Source organism: Dreissena polymorpha, chromosome 14, assembly GCF_020536995.1.
Source record: "Dreissena polymorpha isolate Duluth1 chromosome 14, UMN_Dpol_1.0, whole genome shotgun sequence".
In the NCBI taxonomy this organism is placed as follows: Eukaryota; Metazoa; Mollusca; class Bivalvia; order Myida; family Dreissenidae; genus Dreissena; species Dreissena polymorpha.
Genome location: NC_068368.1, coordinates 71,012,657 through 71,038,898, shown reverse-complemented (window position 1 = coordinate 71,038,898; position 26,242 = coordinate 71,012,657). Strand labels below are relative to the sequence as shown.

The window sequence follows — 26,242 nt, the reverse complement described above, 5'->3', positions numbered from 1 at the left end:
TTTGAATACTGTTGCCTCTGATTAATTTATCAAGTTTTTTATGCAGCTGTGTTTAAGACGCCTACTGCATTAAATTAAGATCCTTAAATCTTCTTGATTAAAGTATTTGAAGAATTTCCAATCATACAAACTGTCTAGTTACATAACATGCTGTCATGCACTTTGTGTTTGAAATTAGAGAAACCACTAAGTGGTTCTTGTCAGGCTTGTTTAATTAATTGCCTTGATATGAAGTCTCGTCATTTAGATCAAATATTTATTTGTGTGAATGACAAATCACCTAGGCAGGCGTTCATGGCGATGACAGAACATGCTTTTTGCAATAAAATGGGCACCAATCAAACAAGTTTTTTATTGCATGGAATGTGGAAAACAATGATACATGATGTTATAATTGTTTCATAGTTTGGTTTTAACCACGATGACATTTTTGTTGACAATCATGATGTTGTCAATCCATAAAAACTAATATAAATTTAAAGAGAACACGGAAATGCCTTGGAAAGTTCGATTAATACAAACGTTATTAAAAAGAGCTTTATCATGAAGTCCAACATAAAAGAAAAGAAGGTAACCAAAAAAGATTGTGATTGAAAGCCCCTGTCCACTAATTATAATTTAATGCATGATAAAATGGGGTAAAGCATTTATTTGACATCATCGTTTTCACAAAATACTTTCAGTTGTTCGTGTTTTTAGTAATATATAATACAGAATATATACTATTGGTACAAAGTTAGTGCACTTGCTGGATTAACTCCTCGCACGTTAGAAAAAACAAGATGATGAATAATTATCAAATTGTTATTTATGTTATTTTCATGCTTTTTTTATTTTGGTTGTATAGATGTCCATTGTATTCCTGCAAAGATAAATTATGTGAAGTATTTGTTTATTAGGGCTTCTGAATGTTAAGCAAAAAAACATAATAAACTGGAGCCTCCGTTTGATTGATATTTACCAAATCTATGACGCTGACGTGCACAATATTTCAATGTTTTGACAAACAAAAAAGATATTGGCAATCATTATCTAGTTAATTTATTTTCATCGTGCACTCAATCATGTTTAGTTTCTGTTACAATTCGTAATCAATCAAATACCTTTTAGGTAAATCGTGCAAATTATGCTATTTTAGATCATAGATCATGTTAGAGCTTTTGACACAGTGACATGATATAGTACAAAAGTTCAATTAACTCTCAGCACGAAAGATCCCTTTGAGGCAATCTTATACCCAGAATGTAACAGTATCCTGCATGTTTGTTGATTTAAGGTAACCTTGATTTATATCAACATAAACTTCATTGATGCCTTGGAGGGTACTGGGGGATTACTTACATTGTTATTTATTTCTATGGTATCACTATTACTTTGTTACTGATAAAATGATGTAAAACCATAATAAACAAAACTTAGGCTATTAATGTAATCAAAAAGTAATTATATTCCAGAAAATAAGTCTTGTATTCTTCTTTGTAGTACATTAGCTTAAAATTTATCTTAGTACATATGTATATTGCCCCAACATGTTGTGTTCACACCTTTCAAAAAACTATGATGATTTCAACAACAGCTTTTTACCAGTCTCCTCAAGACTATTTAATATTCAGTTAAAGAAACAAACAATGCCATACCCCGGGGCAGCAAACATGTCCATGTAATGAATGTGCAGATAAAGATCGCATTACTTAAGGTGAAGGATGTTATTGTTTAGATATGCATATTTTAACATTAGTGGTGACATTAATTGTTTAAATCAATTAAACTTATGCACAAAAATCAGACATGCATGTTGTAGTTTTCCTGACCAGATAAAGTAGAGGTAGTGGTTTGTAAAATGTTTGGGGAGCAGTATGATGTAACAGGGGAAATTTAGAATGTTTGGGTGGAGGAATTCAATATAAGATATGGGACTTGTTAAAAGGAAGTTTGTGTATTCTAGTATTTTGTGTTTGTAACTTAACAACAATTTTGGGATTACCTGCATTTGGTGGTAACATAGTGTGAGATCATTGGTATTGTTTGTTTGAAAAGGATTTTTTGGTTTAATGTGATAACATAATAATTATTCTGAGGTTATACGCTTACACATAAGTCCAATGTCTGTGAATGCCTGTTTTATAATTAACATAATTGGACTGTGCTCTGTGAAAAGGGGATTGAATGGATGTGTGTACAGTGTTGTCCCAGATTAGCCTTTGCAGTCCGCACTGGATAATCTGGGAAGACACTTTCCGCCTAAACTGTATTTTTGCAAAGAAGAGACTTTCTTGAAATGAAAAATACCATAAAAGCGGAAAGTGTCGTCTGCACAGGCTAATCTTGGACGACACTTTACGCACATTCATTAAACCCCCTTTTCACAGAGCATGACTCATATAGTTTTACAAGGTAGGAATATGTGACTATAAGGAAAATGCATCAAATGGATATATATGGTTATAAAATGTAATTACATTTACACAAAAATAAAAGCAATATTTAGGTATGAACTTCCAACTTTTGCATTATACTATTTTGATGTAAGGAACAGGACTGGTGTTATGGTTGTTAACAAATTTGGTGAATATTACAATCATTTGTGTATCCTGGCACAATATACACAATTTTATCACTAGTACTATTAAAGCCTGCAGTTTAAAGGAATCGTAAGATTAAAACATGTTTTATGTAATCAACAGGTGTAGATTGTGTTTTTACGATTTATTTGACAAATACATTATAGGCACAATAAATGGCTATATCAACTGTGATGAATTGTTTTTGTTTGATCAGAAATAAGCCCATGGAGTCATTATCAGGTTAGACTGTGTTCAATACACTATATTGTGAAAATAGCATGATATGGTATCTATTCCTCAATTGATTTTCTCTGGTCTTCATTGTCTACTTGTCCACCTGTCCACACTTACCTGAAGGTACAATTGGGATGCAAATGTGGCAAAATTTGCAGAAAAAGCTATTTTAGTTTTTGCTATACTGTAACTATGAAAAACTTGGTTCTCAGTGATTACTGTTTTAAATTTAAGATTTAGAGGGTGGATTTGTGGAAGCCTGGACATTGAAGTAATTAATTTGAACATGTTAGCAAGCCAAACAAGTTTTGGTTACATTGCTTTGTGTCTTTCTGGAGTTAGTTAAGTTTAATTAAAATATACCTTAGACACATGCATTAAGCCCAGTTTGCCCACATCTTGGCTTGAATGTTGTTGGATAGACAGGCATTGTTATCATTCTATATTTGTACTCTGGTCATATTGTGTATTTTAAAACCGTTGACACATTCAGAGCTGTTATGTTACTCAAACAGGGATATTCAGTTCTTTATCATGGAAAATATGGTAAGTTTATAATGATCATATCATACTTGTTTTTTGCTTATTTCAAAATGTATTATAAAACAGACGTACATTTAATCCCTTATTTGAATAACTTTCCAAACAAGAGTTCCATAAATTGTTTTTTATTGATTTGGTAGCAAATAATTATTTAGAAAACAAATATTCCATTAATGTGGTAACATAACATTTAATTTTGAGGAATCTTAGGTTCAATTGGTATATATTCAACCATGACAGGTATTTGCTGGTACGTGTTTTCTAATTTGCATCTTATGGATTGGGCGCCTATTTATTTTTATATGCTGCATTTAAGTTTCTTCGTGATTGATTAAATTGTAATGAATACAAAATAACTATTACAAAATTACGCTCTTGTATGCTGTTTATTTCATTTTTAATTGTTAAGCATGCAGATTTATAAAAAAGAGCTTAGAGATTGATCGGTAGCCCTAGTAAGACTAATTAATATTTTTGTGTTCACCTTATTAACATGAGCTAATGTGATGTCAACTAATATAAGTTTGTTTATATTTATGTACTTTAATTAACTGGGCATTTATCAGACAAAAACCACTATTTTCAGAAGTGTTATGTGCATCTCATAAATTAATGTCCATGACATGTTCTTCACACAAGTTTCTTTTCTATTTCAGTATAAGTTTAAAATTAATTATGCTTCAGATTTTTAAAGTAGTTTGTACCTGAACCACCTGGGTCTAGTTCGAGTGGAGATGTCAAAAAGGGCTGTTAATGATTTCTCTTGTTTGGTGACACAGTTTGACTCGTTCAGCGAGCCAAGATTATCGAAGATTACATCAAAGATCGCTGTCGTGAACGTTCTGTCATCGGGCACATAGGAGTCAAGCATAAAAAGACTGGCATTTCATTACCATCTGATGGCAGTGTCCCACAGATATGTCACTAGTTGGCATATCTGTCAATGCTTTGTGTTGTCTGGATTGTCTGGGGTGCTGCAGACGTTATTTTCATTATTTTGTCTCTTTGGGTTCAATTTTTCTTGCTGACTCATGGTTGCTCTTACTGAAGTCTTTGTGTTATTGTTTTCTGAGCATAACATCTTTTTTAATTCATAAATCTTATATTGACATTGCAAATAATTATGTTCTTTGATTTAATGAATATGACGAGTCGAGAATAAATGATCCTGGTGTCTGCCTAAAATCTCTTATCAGATCAAGCAGTTGCAAACCTTGATAATACAACTGTTGATTTTTATGATCAGAAATTCTAAATAATTATCTGACTCAAGTAATATTACTTCTTATAAATTGTTTGGGTCAGTTCAAATAATAATTCACTATTACTGGTACTTCATTTAAATTCTTAAATCCTTCAAAGGAGACTTTAAAAAAGATTTGGGGCAAAAGATTGTATACAGTCCATCAATCATTGCATCTACCATACAACATATATTACCTCCAGCCAAGTGTTACTAATAATGTCAGCTTTTTATGGGATTTAAATTAATAAAAAAAATTAATGAATAAGTCACAGAGTTGTTTGATATTTGTTAAAGTTTGTTTGCTTTCCTTTGAAAAAGCTTTCCCAATCAGATTTTAGTGATTTCATGAAACTTTAAATGAAAGTCAGCAAGTTCATAATAAGGTTTAACCTCTGAAAGAATTTAAAATCCCTCCCATCTTACTGTCAACATCCTGAAAACCCAAGGATTATTTGCCCTTGTCTTGAGGTCACATGATCTAGTTGCTATGGGGAGGAGGAAGTGAGGGAAATATTTACCGGTCCCTGGCCTCTAAGGTATTTTGTGGTCACAACATCTGTTTATGGTCAAATAATGTGTGATGCATCCAGATTAATGTATGTTTAATTGCATAGATTTTAACAACAGTAAATAGAATGCCCCATGGAAATTTGTTAGATATCCAAATAATGGGGCAGTGTCAGTTTGATGAATGTTCTTTTTCAAGATTTTATATGAAAAGTTTCCTGAGTTCTCTATTTTAAACCGTCCTGTATCACTAGTTGATAAAGTTTATATAATGTGAATATGTTTCTTTTACATTAAAAACAAGAAAACTGTAATAATGTCAGCATTTGTGACATATAATTTGATGAAAAATATTGGCTCAATCTATTTTTTAAAAGGGAATTTAAATGCTAATGAAAAGTTATCGCACAAATGCCTTTTTTCAATATAGACTTTGCAACCAGGCGCGCATAATAAATTCTGCAGACGATGACTCAAACACATAGTTTCGTATTTACATAATCAGAACAGTCAGATTTAGAAAATAACAAAAACCAGTAGAAAATAACAAAAACCAGTACCAGTGTATAATTGTGCACAATTTGAATTAAACAGTCAATTATAAGGTGATGATAAGAACAGTATGCGTTTAATATTCCTTCTATATAAGGCGAATTAAACAGGTAATAAAATTAATTATGTTTGTGGATGAAGTGCCTGTTAAATTCATATGTTTTCTTCCGAGTTGATTGGGTGCAAACATAATTGCTTGATTTAACAGAGAGCTGCCATTAATGATTTCTATGCAATACCTTCGATTGTTTGATTTCATGGATTTTGTGATCGGATATTTTGTATTTAAATAGGCTTCTAATTGAAGAAACCATGAAATATGCACTGAGCCACTGTGTACTGTGTAAAATGCCTTGTAATTATTGTATTGACAGTTATATTATAATTCATCTAATAGCTAACACTACAGTGAAAGCTATTTAAATGAGGTATCATACAATTTAATATCTAAATCAAGCAAGTTTGCAGCTACTGTATTTGTTATTTCCTGTTTGATTTGTCATTAAAACACCTCTGTGAATGTTCCTGTTCATTAATTATGCTTAACAATGTAATAAAGATTCCATGTTAATTATTTTGTGCAGAATATAAACACACTATTAATCAGTAATTTAATTCCTTTTACTTCATAGACTTCATCAGCATAAGAATTTTAAGCGTTTTTTGCTTGCAGTTCATGTGCATTAGAGAAATAGTTGACATAGGCGGATCCAAGGGGGGTGGCAGATGCCCCCCCCCCCTTAAATCACCAATGTAAGGTCAATTCATTGGATATTTCACACTTAACTAGATCTTAATCACCTATTTAAACTCATTTTCTTATTTTTCGTACACAACATTTCCCACTAATCACAGACAATCGCTAAATGTTTTAAATTTAGACTCTCTGTCGCCCGGTTTTTCATGTCGAACTTTGCGATTCTGATGTTTCCCTCTTTGATGAAAGTACATAAGGCGTGACATTGCTCGAAAAGTGGTTGTCAAAGCCTTCAAAATAACTAAAATCGTGGAGCTTCCGGGGGGTCTTTGCCCCCATGGGCGCCCTAGCAGGGCTTTGCACTGCACTCACCAGGTGCCTTTAACAGCCCCCTGGACCCCGGCAAATCTTTCAATATCCCGCCCCCCGCCCCCTAACCAGAAATCCAGGATCTGCCCCTAGTTGATGAGTCAGCCCAGCGCAAAATAGTTCTAAGTATACTCAAAACCAGATTGTTATGTAGCACAGTTATGAATTTGAGTCATCATTTTCTTCAAACTGTGAGTTGTATACAAATCAAGGGAGATAATCTAGACATTGTGACTGGTTACGCAGGTGTAGAATGTAATATATTACACGTATGAATTTCACATCAACTGAAATGGCTGCTGTTTTATTGGCTTGGCAAATTAATAAAATCAGTCAGCTCAATGACCATGTGAATAATTGTCCCATTACAAGATAATAAATGATTTTGTAATAATCGGTTGAAAGTTCATAAAAGTTCAAATGAGTGAGTCAGTGCTTTAAAGTTTTTTTCTGATTTATTGAAACCTCAATATATTTTCATTAAACTTTAGTTTGTGTTAAATGAAAGTTGTAGAAAGATAATAATGACTGTGTTAAAAGGTATATTTTGCTGTTTTTATCAAAACAGGTGAATACATATGAACTATCATCTGGGAAAGCCAGACTTAATCCTTTCAGTGCGGGAACCGAATGTTGAAGGCCTTTGCAAACAGTTTGGATCCAGATGAGACGCCACAAAATGTGGCGTCTCATCTGGATCCAAACTGTTTGCTATTCTTATAGTATTCTTTAAGAAAAATCGAAGAAAATGCTAATTTTAGAAATTCAGCAGACAACATTTTAGCAGATGACAAATTTCCCAGCATGCAAAGGGTTAATGAATGTGGGTAAACAGGGCCCTCAATCTGTCAAATCCACAGCCGAAATTCGGCCGCACCCCCCCCCTGAAAAGTATACTTTTTTCCCCTTTTGGGGGAAAAATTCCCCCTAAAAAAAAATAATAAAAATAAAAAAATAATTTTCTTTTATAGATCTCATGATTACTATATCTCAATTCTATTTTAATTTAATCTTGTCAAACATACTAAATTATGAAATAAGCAATGAATATAGTACAAACATGTACAAATGTAATAATTAGAGAGTAAGTTAAAAATCCCCCAAAAAGGGAAACGCCGCGAAAATTCCCCCTGCTAAGGGTAGCGACCCGCTTCCCCTAAAATGGATTGAGGGCCCTGGTAAACTATCGCCCCAGATTAGCCTGTACTGTCCGCATGAATCAAGCACTACATTTTCTGCTTATACTCAATTGTAATGTTGTGTGTTGTTGATGGTTAATTTCATGTTTATGCTTGTTATGAAACCTCAACCATATCTACTGTAGTCCTACATTTGCATGCACAATAATCCTGGATTCCATTGACTGGGATAGTGTGCTTCATAATGTATAAGTCTCGTATTTCCTTTTCACACTCAATACCTGATATAGTACAAGGGGAATTCTTCATTCATACCTATCAACTTTCATGTTTTGTCCTACATCAAAGATTAACCCTTTCAGCCACAGAACGTGGCGTCTCATCAAGATCCAAACTGTTTGCTATTCTAATGGTATTCTTTGAAAAAAAATAGAAGAAAATGCTAATTTTAGAAATTCAGCAGACGACATTTTAGCAGACTGCAAGTTCCCAGCATGCAAAGGGTTAAAGCATGTCCAATTCCAATATATGCTCTTGAGAGTACCGTAAAACCCCAGTCATAAGTCGAGATTTTTTACCTCCAAAATTTGATTAAAAAACCGGTATCGACTTATGAGGTGGTCCATGAAAAAAATAATGAAATTCCATGAAAAAAATAATGAAATTCCATGAAGATTGATCTCCGCGGCAATAGTTGTTGTTTTGTATAAAAAAAAATCGTTGGATTACGACTAACAAAACGTCGTATTTTTACTGATACTTACCAATTAATATAATCACAGTTTGCAGTTACTCTTCTTTTTATTTTGATAATTTAATCCAAAGTCTTCATGTAAGCAGGTGTTGTTTTTTTACTGTTCATGTAAACAAAGAATCAAGGACATCATTTAAAGTCTCGCGAAAATTCGCATTATGTGTGAATCGACAGTTTGACATCATCAAAAGAAAGCCGTTTCCTGTCAAGAAGCCATAAAGAACACCTTTCTCGCCGACTAAATTGGATTCCTTTGTTTAGAGAAGCGATATGCTTAACCAATCGCGTGTTTGTAACTCGCTTGCAATCGTCCCATTATGCTTGAGCACGTGTATAGCTCCGCCTTTGAAACTGTTTCAGAGAAAAAGGTGGAGTTAGCGGTCTCTTGGGTATGTCAATCATTGTTATAAAAACACGTTTTACCGAGACACTAATCAATTGTTTTGACAGTCAGATTAAAAGTACAAAGATTGGATTACAGTGATAATATTGTTTCATCGGATTAAAAGCTGAAAATAGTTTGTGGATAATTACTAGCGTAGATTATTGAGTGCAACCATTTATTAATTAGATAAACAAAAACACAACTGGATAAATCTTTGAAAATGCCTGGCAAACGCAAACGCCAGGCGTATGACAATGCATGTAAAATACGTGTGATAGTTTGCGGAGAATTTAAACAACAACAGTGCTGCTGAAGGTGAGTTTGGTATAAGTGAGAAACTAGTGCGTGATTGGCGTAAGAATAAGGACACAATTGTGAGTGGACCTATGCTTTGCTCGTCTATATTGAAAAATATTATTTTCCATTTCCACAATAAATCGTATTGAATATATTAAACGAAATTTAGAATACATGTGTTGGCTTTGCCTACGTTCAACAGTTCCACAGTGACGTCATGTGCAATGTATAGAATACTACCGCAACTTCATGTACATTTAAAATGGCGTCTGTTTATGAAATTCGTAAACAGAAAATTTCTGACTCGACTTATGAAGCTAACATACTCAAAATCTCCAATTTTGGTACCAAAGTATACCCTCCGACTTATGAGCCGGGTAGACTTATGACTGCGTTTTTACGGTATGCTGTTAAAATGAGCCCAGCTCTGGGAAAAACAGGGCTTTAAGCACAAGAGCAAACTGTCAATGTCCCTGATTAGCCTGTGCAGTCCGCACAGGCTTATCAGAGACGACACTTTCTGCCCAAACTGGATTTCCTTTTAACGAAAAAATACAATCAAGTCAAGGAGTAAAGTGTTGTCCCTGATTAGCCTGGGCAGACTGCACAGGCTTATGTTTGGGACAACATTTTGCACATGCCATTACCCCCGTTTGAAAGAGCAAGGGTCAAATGCATTTGCAGACTCTTAAGTAAGCATGAAACTAGGAAAGCATTAGTTGTATTGACAGCATTATGAATCAGAATTTGAATTTATCTCTGCGTAAAGGATTTAAACTCTAATGTCACTTATTTAATTCTGGACAGCTCCACCGTGAGACCCATAAGCAATACTTACAGAAATGTAAAGCTAAAATGTAACGTTTAAAGGTAAAATTCAAGGTTAAAGCATTGTGAAAGTTCTTCAATTTAAAGTTGTCTTTGTTGTTCATTTCAAATAAAATAATAATAATAATAATAAATTAGTTAATTTCAATTGCTGTCTCTGATTATAACCGTTTATTGTGTTAAAAAGTTAAAACATTGCTTTCATTTTATACCTCTCATTACCTCCCTTTGATACAATTAGGGGTCGTAGAGTGGACATTGTCTTATGAGATAAAAACATGAGAGCTGTCAGTACAAGGTTATCATGTTTTTGAACAGTATGTGGAAATTCGCAATGCTTTTTGTACCTATTGAAATCCAGTTCATACTTTGCGCCATTAACTCATAAAAGAATACCTTAAAATTCGTCACATGGTCTCTTGGCTATTGATCGAGCAGAACATTTTAATATCATGGTTGTGTGTAATTTCTTATGTCAAACAGGTCTTGTTTTGTTCTTTGTGGAAAAAATAATTTGTTGTCATTCTTGCTTGTGAAAAGTGTGTTCAGCCGGCCTAATTGTTTTAAAACGAATTCTTAGCTTTTGAAAATTCCTTACCTGTAATTTGTATGCAAACAAATCGTGATGTAGAGATATTGGGAGAGGACTGTTTTGAACAAGATGTTTGTGTGTTTGGACAGAATAATAACAACAGGAAGTTTCAAGGCATTAATAATCTCGATATGAGGATAGCTAATAGAAGGTTAGTAAGAAATTCTTGTATCTCTTTGTTTTTGCCACCAACAGGGGCATGGAGCCCTCAAATGATTGAGAAATATATAAGACTCTTTTATTGAGAATATTATACAGGTAAATGATAGACAGTATTTTGATTCCATTTAATAGTTTTTAGTTCATCATAACTTCTGTACATAGTATGGTGAGGTGAACATATTTTGGTGAAGGATGAACACTCTGGACTGTTCAGTGTCACACTATTCATGCCCCCACTTAAGGGGTGGGTGGGTACAAAATTGCCCTTGTCAGTCTGTCTTTCCCCTGTTCTGTCCGTGCTGCATGTGTGTGTGGTGTGTAACTAGGAAATACTTTTCTTCTTTGAGTTGAAACTTTACAAACAAACTAACCAGCTTGTGAATTTGGGCACCTCCTTATTTTGGTTCATTTTTTTCCGACATCAGCTGAGTTTTCAGTGTAAGTGGAATAGGGTGCATCAGCATCCTAGGGCCTTATTTCTAGTTTACTCATGGCTTTAAACAAGTATTTTGTACGGATTAAACCAATGATTATATATATAGAGACATTGTATTATTTGGTAAAGAACAATACATCATAAGCAATATGAAGTGCTTTTAAATTTCATATGGATCCTCAAACAAAAGTTACTTTTGTTTGAATGAAATATATAATGTATGTCTACATCCAAGCAGTATATTTTCTTTTCTGTTAGCACTCAAGTCCACCTGAGGTTCTGTTTTTAATTGAACTGTCAGAAATGTCAGAGCTCCCACATGTTAAGCTCATTTTCACCTTCAGTCAGCTGTAATGTGTATTGGTTCTAGTGCACTTTGTTGTCATATGGATACCATGGCAACTGTATTTTTCAGGCATCAGATATTAGCAATAACAGGTACATGTCAGGTAGCCATTGATCTTGTTGAAATAAGTGAGTGTTTTTTCTGGGAAATGCAGTTCCAGTGTTCAGTGTCATGTCAGTGAATTATGGTTACAAATGGTAATCTCAATTAGTTCTGAAATTTACTTTCAGAGTTGACTAAATAGTTAGTTGTGTGGTTTTTATAAAAATCAAAAAGGTAATTGTGACTAGTATAACTTTAATTGTAATTGTTTGATCAGCAAGAATGTATTTGTTGAAGTGATGGGGCAGAGCTCAAAACCATAGAATTTTCATACAGTTATGTTATCTAAATCGAGTGATAAAACACTTTTGGACTTCAGTTACTGTTTTGCTTTTTGGTAGTTGGTGATGTTGGTATCTTAATTCTTTCAATGTTCATACATTGAAAAAAAGCATTTTGGTAAGCTCTTCAATTTTCATTTAAATGCGAAAGAAGAATATTAGTATACATACATGTGTTCAGTTTTATGGAAAAAAAAGATTTTGGAAAAAATTTGAATAGAAGAATATTTAAAAAAAAAAAGATTGTCATGACACAATTGATAATTTGTATTTCCATATCTGGATGTAACTGGATTTTTATTTCCAACATTTTTAGTAATTAATTGTGCACCTTGTTTTCAACATGCATTCAAGCTTTTACAAAATGATTCATAATTACTCAGCAGAAGCAATTTTTGCATAATACCTGAATAAATTTGCCATGGGTTATTTGTGGCTTTCAATTAGATTTTTACTTCATTCTTTAGCCTGCAAAATAGCATGCCCAATTTAAATAATTATATCTGAAAATATTGGGAGTTGTTAATTATGACGCAAATCAGGTAAAAATGAAAAGCACTAAAATATTGATTGCAATTAAGTGGCAATTTTTAGTTGCCAAATGAAATCTGTATGTTTTAATTTGTTGATTAAGATAAATCCATATAGCCAATCCAAGATCCCTTTCAATGACACTGTGATAGTGGAGTAATTTGATTAAGGATTTTTTAATTATTGACTGTTGAAGTCCATGAAAACTTTTGCATACTGGGTTGAAGTTCTTAGATAGGACACATGATCAGTGGCTTATAATTCATGGTGCCCTTGCAATCTGTAAAAGTAGGCGAAAATCAAACAAGGTGATACAATCATTGAATGTTATTATCAAGTTTCCCTAATGTATTGAAATTGTTGAGGAATATGTTGAGTTTGGTATTTAAAACAGCAGCTAGTTGGCCTTTAGTAAGTGAGGTAAGATTGGTAAATGTTATTACTGTTATTCAAAGTGATTCTCTAAGGTCAGGATGTATTAAATCTGTCTGAATTTGATCTTTAGCTGTATGTGGGATTATGACATTGACACCTGTGGATTCTCATCTGTAAGAGTATATTTAAGTTGTAGAACATACTTTAAAATTATTTTAAAGTTTGTATTGTTATTTTGGATGTTATTATTTCACTGTGTTGTCTCAGTCATTCCAAAGTACATGACTCTTATATTTTAAGTCACACAATATGTTTGTTGTTTTATCCTAGTTGTGCTTGCAAATTTGTGTAACCAAATTATCTACAATTGAAATAAAATCAACGAAAGAATGTCATTTATTCAATGTATCTTCAAAGGTTGCTTAATTCTACAAGATTTCTAAACAAGGCTTTTATTTTTCTGAGATAATCTTCTTTATTTTTAACAGTAACCAATGAGTTTATACCTTTGTTTTTTCTGTGCTTGGTTCTTGGGAAAAGGAAAGGTTCTTAGGGGTTGAAGATGGGGCCTCTCGGTGGTAATGCCAGGACAACCATATCCATTTCACTAACGCGACTTGAAGTACCATTTAATTCTATGTCTTCAGTGCTTTCAGGTATTCTGCGAAATTTATGCTATCAAATTTATGCGACACCCTTATAAATACGCCTATGGCTTTAAGATTAAGTTAAATATGTATTTATGTAAGCTGTGTAAGAATTAGGCAAAACTACAAATGATGCAGTAGTTTAACAGATTGATAATTAAGGTAAATCTCTGCGTATACAGTTTCAATTTGACTATCAGGGTCTGTATCAATGGATAGCTGAAATTGGATTTAAGTCTGGGGATTAGAGGATTAGCATTAATCGTGTGTAAGTAATATAGCCAGTGTTGTCTTAAACATTTCAATGTTAGCAAGTGTGCCTAATGCCTATTATCTACCTGCCCAATTTAGGCTGAAATACAGCGACCGAAGAAAAAAATTGTTAGATTATCTGCCAGTTTGTTTCATGTTTTGTATTTGTGCACCACAAATAGAAATATAACATGAAACAAACTAACGGTTACAAAATTGTTGTATGTAAAGTGATTATTGCAACAAAAAAATATGCTTGAAGATTTCTATTTCAGTAAGTCACATATGTTTGAAAATCAGTGAAAAAACGTTAGATAAGACTAATTTCTCCAACTTATTTGTCAGCAAAATATATCAAATAAAAGTGCATATATTAGGAATAGTACAAAGCGATAAAGTATTTTGACTTTGATTTCATATATTATGTATTCAATTCTTGCCATCACAAAATAAAGTAAATGAACAACTCCTTAGCAACAAAATGACTAATTATGCAGGATTAACAGATTATAACACTTAAGGATGTCATGAGTATACATGCATGGTACAATAACACAAGAATTCAATTTTGCAGGCCTTAATCAATTTGAAGTATTGAATTTTATGCATTATTTCATTTGTATGAAGGTTGCAGAAGAAATGTATTTGAAAGTTGTGAAAAGCTTTACTAAAGAATGCTGTTGAGTTGGAATGTTTAAAATTTTATATATTAAGAAAACTGGATTGGAGATTCGAATATGTTGATTTGCAGTGAAACATTGCTAATGATTTGTTTAGAATTACGCTTGACCGTCAATTACTTTTGTATTGGGATGATAATAATTAAATGTATATACACAAAATGTAATGATTTACAGGTCAACTTAAATAATGTGCCTGAAATAATCAACTTGTTATGATGTTATCAATAGAGATATAGAATACTTTATTAAGTTTAAAATACTTTACTAAGTTTAGTTGTTAAATAATTTTTCCTAAAGTGTATGCAGTGAATCAAATTGATGAACATGCTGCCCCAACCACGGAGGAGTTTTAATATGCCCGTGTCTCACAAAAAAACAGACTATAGGAAACTATCATTAATGAATCTTGGGAATTTCCTACATGTGGAACGGTAAGTTCTAAGGATTGAAATAAGCTTGATCAATGTCTTTAGTATGTTAACATATCGAATGATAGTATTGTATTATGTAATATGACTTTCTCAAAACACACAAAAATGAATAGCAATATTTGCATACATGCCATACGTCCCGATCTCGGCGGGACAGTCCTGCTTTTGGACCCTTTGTCCCGCCGTCCCGCCGTGAGACGATTTGTCCCGACATTCGTAAAAATCGATGTAAGGTATATAGGTTCCCAATAAAATTCGCTATTCAAGCTCTGTTTCGCTAACACTTACCACCGCTAATCCCTTTATTGCCCCCAATTAACAATCCGATTCTACTTATCGTGTGTACCAGTGTTGTTTATGATGACACCTTATCAGCGATTTATCGGCTAATTATTGATTTCATCAGGCATTCACACCATGGTGGTCTTTAAAATAGTGGTCGCTTATTGCTATCGATTATAATGAAATAAATGTTGAAAATGTGTTTATTTTTGTATTTGTTTGAAACGGTTTACAAAACAATTGTTTCGTAAAATTAACTCTACGTCATTAATGAGTCTTTTACATTCAATGTTTAGTTCCAATATAGCGGGATAATCCGAATGTGCAATATACCAAAATCGCAACAAACAGTCCAATAAGTGATACCCATCCTGTCTAGTGTAATTGGGTGTAATTGTAATAAAAACAACGAGGTGCTATGCATGACAGTTTGACCCTACTTCAATTAAGCTAAAATCAACGAGGTGCTATGCATGACAGTTTGACCCTACTCCAATTAAGCCGCGACAATTGACAAGTAACAAACTGCGCATGGATACATGCTTAAAAAAACATCGCAACAAACAGTAAAAGTGGTTCGGTAGATAGTGTACTGTAACCCGTACTTTCAGTCAACTGGATAACCTCCCCTGCGTTAATGTTTGCCATTGAAATTAATATAATGAGTATTGTTGTCGTAATGTTCTAGATTTTATACTCTTAAAAAGATGAATATTATTTCGTTGTTTGCTATTGTCTTATTTAATAAAACTGTTATTGTTATGTTTTAGATTTCATGCTTCATATCAGATGTTTTATGTCTTGAATAAAAGTATCAAGAGTTTTTGTTAGTACTATTTACTGACAATAATAAAGGTGGAATGATAGATCGTTTTAGGTGTCCTGCTTTTTGGTCAAATGTCCCGACAATTTTTTATGGAATGTCCCGCTTTGGACCTCAAAAATTATGGCATGTATGAATATTTGCATAACATTTTCAAGTAACAACATTGATTTTATTTTGCAGTTTGAGTATAAATTAACTAGAATATACAATTGTCATGATTAATTGAAATTATCAAGCATGACATGTATTGATCTTTTAATGTGTTTTTTTCTGAAATGACCTTACTCTCTATTATAAATAATGAAACTTTCCTTGTTTCAGATTTCTTTAACTGTTTATTTCCACATGAAATTTTGTTTTCATGGAATGTCATGTCAGCTCTAATGTTTAGTGGTATAAAATATTCAAACAAAAATATTTAAGTTAAACAGCAAATTATCCAACAGGCATTGGCTATTGTTTTCCCTCTCACCAGTCCCTCTGTTTTTTGTGTACATTAATGGTATAATCATTTATAATTCATGTGAAATATTGTTGTGAGAAACACCTTTTTATTTAACAATACCATTAGTTTAAAGTGAAAAACAATGTTTTATTAATACATTTATACATAACTTCATGCATGGTTTCAATGTTTAAAACAATTAAGACAAAGTAATCTGTCGATTTTCATGATAAATTTCAATTTGATTTTCTTCAAAATTCCTGGTCTTCTTTTTTAGTTTGTCCTCAGATTTTCAAGGACAACGTCAACGTGACATTAAAATTATGAAATTGTCAATGTATTTACAAATCCTTAAAAATGCCAGCTGATTGCATTTTATAAGAACGACTAAACGGCTGTATTTACCAAGGCTTACATTAATGCCCATTAAGATGAAGGCTCTTAAGAACGCTGTTCTGATACACCCAGATAGCATTGAAAGGTTGAAAAATATAAACATCCGATATGTTTGGCGACCATATTGGTGAATACTGAATACAGAACGCATGGCAGCTTGGCGCATGCAGCCTTGCACTGTGTGCATTTTATCCTATCAGTTGAGTAGATCATAGACATTCAATGATAAAATACACAAGAATAACTGAATTCAAGACACTTGGACATAAGATTTCAGATGTGATTAAAATATAATTTAATGTCAGGTAACACATTTAATACATTCCTTTTAAGATTTGTGCAACATATAACAAAGTGTTAAAATTGTAATAAATATAAATAACTGTGCATTTCTATTTTGTTTAGACTGGATTAAAGCATTCATGAAACTATGTGTTGGTTTGTTTTGAATTCCGTTGTGCATGGCATTTGTGAATTAAAATTTGGTGAGTTGAATTTTTTTTAGTTATCTAAGGATTTTGTTTATGAGCCGGATTTTATTAATATGAGCCTAAGTGTATTGTTGGACTCCATGATTTGTTTGGGATGTGGTCAATTGTTGTACAAAGGCCGAAGATGTTGATTGCACATGTAAGTGTGGCTGTAATTAACAACCTGTACCTTATTTACATTACAGTGACACTTGGATGACTCACGCTGTTCTACTTTATGTCTGTTATTGTGACATTAGATTCCCAAAGTTTGTACTTCTTTCTTCCATATAAAGTTTAAAGTATCTGTGACACTTATGACAAAATGAAATATAGCTGTCATGGTTGGTTTCAATTGTTAAATCTCGAGGTTTATTAATTGTTTCTTTTGAGTCTTTGTTCTAATTGACCAGTCGCCAACTCCGCCCACATTTTGTCGATCAGCCAATCAGATATCGATTTTTCACACACCCCTCAGCAACGCTTATCTGGCCGCCATTTTGTCCGACAAACAAAGCGTGTTGTACATATGGAATGGACGTTATTTTTAAGAGTTTGCACAGATTTTATTTCAAATGCATGATCATTACTGTTCGATAATTATTCAAAATTGTAGGTGCTATACATACTTTATAAAAGGTTAATATTTTATCTTTATTTCTTGAACATATGAACGAGTACACTGTAACTCCAATATAACGCGGATGACGGGGTCCAAGCCACGCAACAGCGTTATAAACGGACAGCGTTATAAGTTTTGAGCTTATTTATTTAAGGGGCTATAAAAACAGGTATAGTATAGCCTATAATATAGGTCCTGTGTATTGTCATGCTGTGTTGTCATCCGCAAATACATGCATATATAAACTGAATCGAACGATAACAGTATACATACCGCTTTTCTAATGAGCACATTTATCCGATAATCCAATATAATTACATCACTTACGAAAAAATAATGTTTAACATTTATGACACGAAATATGTTTACGAACTTCGTAAACAAATTCATATGCCTACGCCATTTTTCAGAAAAATTAGTACAGTGCATTATGGGACACAGCTTTCATTGGACGAGCGAATTTAAATTTAGATTGAATGCAATACGATGCATGTACAAAGAAATGTTTTATTGCATCATACGCAGCATGTAAAAAACGTGCTTTCCATGGACTTTCTGATAACGGGCAAAAATTTAAGTGCATCTCTGTTAACTATTACACTGCTTTAGCATGTAAATAAATCGTCAGGATTTTACAATTTATTTTTCGTATACGTACTGAAACATTAAACACACACAAAGATATTTTTATTTATCAAGCATGTGTAGCATATAATAAACGATAACACACTTACACAGCCATAGTTTATACAATGAAATAAAATACACGAAAAATACAAAACATAAACAGGTAATCGTTTTAAATAACTTTAATTTGATAATTATTCCGCTTGCACTTGCCTTATTGAAATTAGCGCACCGAACCGCTCTGATAGGGAATACATGTAACAAACACCGACTCGCGAGTTTTCACACCTTTATTGGCATTACACAACAGATTAACACCAATTAGCTGTCGAGTGTCGTTTAACCTCTAATCGATTAAAATCAATTAAACGGATGGAAAAAGCAATCAAGCTGTGATCGCTGGCTTCTTTGAATTTATGAAAATACATGAAGTTGCATAACATGGATTTGAATCAGAAATGGAAGGTTGGAGAAAAAACGGGATCCAAGGACCCCCCGCGTTATATTGGACACAGCGTTATAACGGACCGCACTATATTGGAGTTACAGTGTAATGAGAAAACAAACACAATACATAGTTTAACCACACCGGGTGTGTGTTCTATAACACGTGTTATACCGTTTGATGCACAATATTATTAAGCAGTTTGGGCAACATAATAATTGCCACACGTGCTTATTAATCTGAGCGTAATTGTCGATGATTAATAAATAACAGTATGTTGCGTGGATCTCATATTGAAGGAACATTAAGGCATTGCTAGGTACTGTACACAAGAAAAGAAAACTATTTAATTACTTAAATGATTTCCAATTATATATTTATTTTCTGTGGATCATAAACAAGGGAAATCGTTATAAATTGTTAACTTAAACATTATTTTAACTAAAGTCAAAACAACAAAAAGGTGATTTCAACGCGGCTTAGCCAGCTTAAAGCGACTTCAAGTGTAAAATGTACGGCGTATAATACAACAACAACCTTTCTAATACAACATATATTGATACGGGGAGAACTGTGAAAATTGCAATTAACATATAAGGGCCATCTTGTTATAAATAAGCAAATGCATAATATGCTAAATGTATTCAATTCGAATGTTCGTGAACAGCACCGTAATACCAATATTTCATTTTTTGATAGTGAAATGTAACAGGTTCGCATTAAACATAAATAGAATAAAATGCATATTAGACTATCTGTTAATGAAACCACGAAATTAGGCCTGTATTAAATTATGGTTACAATCAAAATTTAATTTATATCTAAATACAAAAAATCGGTGTCTTTTTAAAAATAACACAATAAAACAAAGATCTAAACATTTTTAATAAACCAAAAACCCATCATGATATGGATATGTCATTTGCATTTATAAAAATATTTTCAAAATTATATATGAATAGCCACCGGGTTCATTGTCAGACGGTTGAATACAAGTTCAAAATCAATTTGAAATAAATGCTCATTTTTACAACGGATTTTTCATCAACTCCCTATATAATATGTATAAGAAACGTTTCTGATAGTCAGTCTGCCGTTAACTCATTTATTTTGATTACGCCATTTCTCTCTAAAGTTTTTATGATTGTATTAACGTTTTACAAAGCAGTTTAGTTTAGTGTGCGGCTTTAATAATTTATATTATAGAAAAGAGCATCATTACAAATATAGAATTTCCCTCACGTAATCCGCTATAATTGCGATCTGCTTGTCGGAGTTTTCTAATCACTAGACCACGTGACTATGTGGGCGGAGCGATCGATAATTTGGCAACTGGTCAATTGTCATATTCATATTAATTGTAATGTTATGTTGTGGTGATTGTACGTATGTTTTGTTGTTTTCTAGTGTTATTTATTTTCTTTCCATTAGGATGATGATGATGATGATGATGATGATGATGATGATGATGATGATGATGATGATGATGATGATGATGATGATGATGATGATGAGTGTGAAACAATATTTTATAATATTTTGTTTGACTACACTTACGTCTTGTTACGTAATAATATTGATGCTTATATTATGGTTTCTTATGATGCATGACAGCGTTATCCGGCATTATGTATGATCCATTCATCACTGAACACTTTTTAACATCGTGATATTTGTTATCCCTTGTATTAGCACGTAGACAAGCATTATTTGCTGTAACAAAATCTTGGATTGAGCATTGCTACCTTATTAGGTTGAGTGGCCGTGGCATGATACAACGATAATGTCAACTGATTATCATTGGAAAATATTTACTTTTGATTAATATTGACAGTTGACATAATATTATAATGGCCCTTTCATGTCCCAACATCTGTGATAAAATTTCTTATCATTACTGTTATTAGTCCCCTACCGGTTTCACCGGAGGGGACTTATGGTTTGTGCTCCGTCTGTCTGTCCGTCCGTCCGTCCGTCTGTCTGTCACACTTTTCTGGATCCTGCGATAACTTTAAAAGTTCTTAATATTTTTTCATGAAACTTGGAACATGGATAGATGGCAATATGGTCATTATGCACGTCATTTTATTTTGTTCCTACGTCTAAAATTCTGGTTGCTATGGCAACAAATAGACTTAAAATACTGCTGAAAATGGTGGTTTTCCGGATCCTGCAATAACTTAAAAAGTTCTTAATATTTTTTCATGAAACTTGGAACACAGATAGATTGCAATATGGACATTATGCATGCCATTTCATTTTGTTCCTACATCAAAAATTCTGGTTGCTATGGCAACAAATAGACTAGAAATACTGCTGAAAGGGGTGGTTTTCTGGATCCTGCGATAACTTTAAAAGTTCTTAATATTTTTTCATGAAACTTGGAACATGGATAGATGGCAATATGGACATTATGCACATCATTTCATTTTGTTCCTACGTCAAAAATGTGGTTGCTATGGCAACAAATAAAAATAATATTCTGACACATGGTGAAATTTCTGACAATGGTGGAGCCGGTAGGGGACTTTTCTTGCTTGGCAAAAGTCTTGTTCAAGATGGCGATACAATAGTCCAAAACAAAGTAATGCAAGTGAGTAAGAAGTCACACAAAAATGGGTATTATTCCACATGCATTACCAGTATAAATCCAGACCAACCTGTGAATTGCACAGTCTTTTAAGGAGCTTAGCTGTCTGCTGTTAAGTTTCAAAAGATCTTGTTTTCTCCTGACCAGACTGCTTTAATGGGCAAGCTGGTCTGGAGCTGCACTGGCCCCATTTGGCTTAATACACATTTTTGCACGATGTAGATCAATTTATACAGTTTGAAGTAAAAAAATATAGATCTCGCATAGAAAGTTCCATTTAATAGTTCCATAAATTTTATGTATCAACTCGTACAAATTTAACAGATTTATTGTTTGAAATAGTTTCCCCAGAAATGTGAACTTTGTCTATAAATAATTTCAAATGTTATTAATGGACCTTTGGTTTAGCTTGAGCTTGATGAAAAAGACACATCAATAAAATCTGTTCATTTAAGTTCATAAAAATTAGACAGATAAATCATTTTGTCTGCTTAAATCCATAACGGTCAACAATTCTGAATGTGGCCATGTTAGAGTATATAATAAAGGAAGCATTTACTAATGTAAATTGAACTATTTGCAGCATGACTGTAAATAATGCCCGGTGGAATGGCCTTTTTTCACAATTCCGCGAAATTCATGACTCAAATTTTCACAATTTCAAGAAGTTCGCCACTCAAACTTCATAATTCCAAGAAGTTTGCGACTCTAATTTTCACAATTTTAGAAAGTTCGCGACTCATTTTTTCACAATTTTGAACAGTTCGCAACTCATTTTTAACAAAATGGGGGGGGGGGGCCAATGCCGTTTCACAAAAACAGGAAAAAAAAGCCCTGGGAATCCATCCAAGATCATGATTTGTAGTGCATACCATGCTCAATTACCCCCATGATGACTACAGGAAGCAGCCAATACTGGTTGCCTGCAATAGACCATGGTCAGGTGCTCATCAATGTTGCATGCACTTCCATCTCCTCCACTGTGCTACTCCGTGCATTTATTATTACTCTTTGTTAAGCAGTTGGCACCTGAGCCTGGTACCATGTTCAATCTTGCATTGTACAAGCAACATTCCTAGAATCATTCTGTTGTTATTTTTAGCTGGGCTGTTTTCGGAGAAAACCCAGATATTGTCATAGCCTCCTCCTTGTCCGCCGTCCGGGCGTCGTGCTAAAACATTTACATTGGCTCTAAAATTAAAGTACTTCCACCTACAACTTTGAAACTTCATATGTACATTCACCTTGATGAGTTCTACACGCCACACCCATTTTTGGGTCATTAGGTCAAAGGTCAAGGTCACTGTGACCTCTAATATAAAACTTTCACTTTGCCTCAAACATCACAGTGCTTCCACCTACAACTTTGAAACTTCATATGTAGATGCACCTTGATGAGTTCTACATGCCACACCCATTTTGGGTCACTAGGTCAAAGGTCACTGTGACCACTAAAAAAAATAAAAAATTCTGACAAGCTTTCTCAGCCGAGTGTGGCACCCATTATGCGGTTCTCTTGTTTCAAATACTCATTTTAATGTTAGTTTTTGCAGATAATAAGTGTACTTGTTTTTTAATTAATTAATGCAAAATATAATGACATTGTTGACTTTGGGAGGCTATTGATGCTGATAATGATGAGGATGGTATTATTCAAGATAAAGTCATTTGATGAACTTGTATAGACAGTTATTGCAGTTGCTGAATATTATATGAGTTGCCTCATGGGAAAACTGGTCTTAATGCATGTGTGTAAAGTATTGTTTCAGATCAGCCTTTGTAGTCTGCACAGGCTTATCTGGGATGACACTTAAAGCTTTCGTGTTTTTTTAAGGCAATCTCTTAAACAAAAATCCAGTTTAGGTGGAAAGTGTTGTCTCATATTTCCTTGTGCAGATGGCACAGGCTAATCTTGGTAATATTTTACTCAAATGTATTAAGCCTAAGTTTTCCCAGAGCCACATATTATGTTTATGAAGAATACCCAAATAAAAAAAAACATCAGTAAGGTATGTTAAAGCAACATAAGTCTAACATGCTATCAAATACATAGAATTTTTATATGATTGTAAAATGTAAAAAAATAATCTCATTTTAACCCTATACTGGAAGCATTCTATTTTTTCTCAACAACCAGTGTTCTACAATTCAATCAATACCAATACATTGATATTTGGTAATCTATTTCTGTAAATGACTGCTCTTGCTCAATGGGACAAGCACAGATCCATTGTGCTTGACATTCTTAATTGGCATAATTGGAAATCAAAGCCAAGCCATTTAGTCTGCAGGGGACAAAAGCGCATGACCCTGTCTAGTGTAGAAGCTTGGATGAGGTGCTTGTTTTGTAGACCATGAGAACTGCAGGGGTGAAAATTATTTAATGGTTCTCTTGGCTAATTACGGTTATACTCTTTATTATGATTATTTTCTGGGTCCCTAGGTTTTAAGTGATTTTGTAACTTTAGATACACTATAAAGTGGATGTTTTTATATGAGATGTTTGGATGCGTATTAATATTTCATACTTTAATTAAGTACAAACATTATGTGCATACGTATAAATGCAAGGTTTTGTTTATTGATTTGTTTTTATGAAACTTTAGCTTTGTATTTTTATGTGAATGCAGCTCATAATATTACTAATATAGAAGTCCCACACTGCTCTTAATGGTTGTCAATATTCTGTGAGCTTGAATGTCTGCGGTGTTTTAAGAAAAGTTGGCACACACTTATTTCATTTTGTTAAGAATAATTAGATATGCTCTAATTATAACAGCCCCCTTGAAATTGATCTTAACTGTGATATCAAATTTAAAATCAATTAACAAATACTTTCTTGTCGTATGCTGTAGAAAGATTGTAGAACCATAATGTTATGAATTTTGTAAACATTTGTTAAGAAATTCAAGATACTGCATGTAAAATGCATGCTGTATTTTCTACAATGTGTTGTGCATAATATATAATTCTTGTGTAATTTTATTTATGGATTAATAATGAAACGAAAGAAAAGGTAGAGAATTTGTTGTTTATTGTTACGTAAATTTATTGTTCATTTTACTGACACATGCTTTGTCGTTAGGTACCAACCTCTGAGAAGAGAGTTGAATCATTGCAAGCAAAGTTTTCATAAAATCCAGTCACAAACCAAGTGATGATGATTCAATTCAATCTTCTTTTGATTATATATGGTTTTAATGAGAAATTTACTATTACATTTTTTATACGCCCGTTGAAAACGGGACGTATTATAGTTTCACCCTTGGCGGGCGGTGTCCACAGCAGTGTCAGCTCTCTAATTCAAGTAGTTTTCATCCCATCTTCACCAAACTTGGTCAGAAGTTGTATCTAGACAATACCTAGGTCAAGTTTGAATATGGGTCATGCTGGGTCAAAAACTAGGTCACGGGGTCACTTAGTGCATTTCAAGGATATACCATGGTGTCCGCTCTCTTATTGAAGTAGTTTTCATCAGATCTTCACCAAATTTGGTCAGAAGTTGTGTTTAAATGATATCTAGGTCAAGTTCAAATATGGGTCATGCCGGGTCAAAAACTAGGTCACGAGGTCACGAAGTGCATTTCAAGGATTTAGCATGGTGTCCACTCTCTAATTGAAGTAGTTTTCATCCGATCTTCACCAAATTTGGTCAGAAGTTGTGTCTAGATGATATCTAGGTCAAGTTCAAATATGGGTCATGCTGGGTCAAAAACTAGATCAGGAGGTCACTTAGTGCATTTCAAGCATTGAGCATGGTGTCCGTTCTCTAATTGAAGTAGTTATCAAGTTGTCCAAAACCTTCAAACGGGCGTTTCTTGTGACAGTGTGGCACTCTTGTTTCTCCTTTGACACTATCCTTCTAATTAGGCAGTGGTTACCGTTAACATAAAGAGGAGGTAACCTTTAGGGTAATTTTTGTAAGCTTAAGGGAAGGTAGCCTGTGCGTGGAGTTTGGTTAGGAATATAAGGCTTTTCTTTTGCGGGCCACTTAATATACTGTAAAACCATTAAATTTCGTGTGGTACGAATTTTCGTGGATTTCGTTGGTCCGCTGAACCACGAATTAAAGTACCAGCGATTATTTATACATTTTTAATCAGAAATCGGTCATTTCCGAATGTTATTTCGGACATTTTCTTTTGTTGTTGGTTATCCGAGATATTTGTTTTTTTGTAATAGTTACTTCACGTCAGTAGTCACATTACCCTATATTTTGACTAATTTAAATATTTCTTGATAAATGTTTGGGTAATAATACTTTTTAAATCAAGCACGGTATTTAAACTGTACATCAACGTTTGTTCTCTTTATGTGACGTTGTCAAATTAACAGTTTGCAGATTTATCACATATGTCAATTAGTGCCATTTAAAGTTAAAACAGACTAACGGTTTTCACACGTGTATTTTGGGGACCTTAATACTCAATTGTTACTACTAGAGGACCAATTGCGCTGAGAATTGCAAATATCATCAAAACAACATTGATGGCAATTTGCGAGCGGGGACCCACAAGTGCGCCACTTTATTGCTCTTATCGACAATAATCGGCAACACTTTCATGCTTCAGTGCACATTAACATCA

The 26,242-nt window shown here is 33.4% G+C and overlaps 1 protein-coding gene across 4 annotated transcripts in view; it reads left to right on the top strand.

Annotated features, from left to right (window-relative positions):
• LOC127857655 (protein Shroom3-like) overlaps nt 1-26,242 on the top strand; it is a 173,691-nt gene that overhangs the window by 94,651 nt on the left and 52,798 nt on the right. The window contains exon 1 of one of the 4 annotated variants that reach the window (XM_052394236.1): nt 17,083-17,207. The exons of 2 other annotated variants lie outside the window; for them this stretch is intronic. The gene's annotated coding sequence lies outside the window, so the exon portion shown is untranslated. Of the gene's footprint in view, nt 1-17,082; nt 17,208-17,250; nt 17,388-26,242 lie in introns of those variants that run through there. One more of the 4 variants, XM_052394237.1, reaches the window with a different exon arrangement.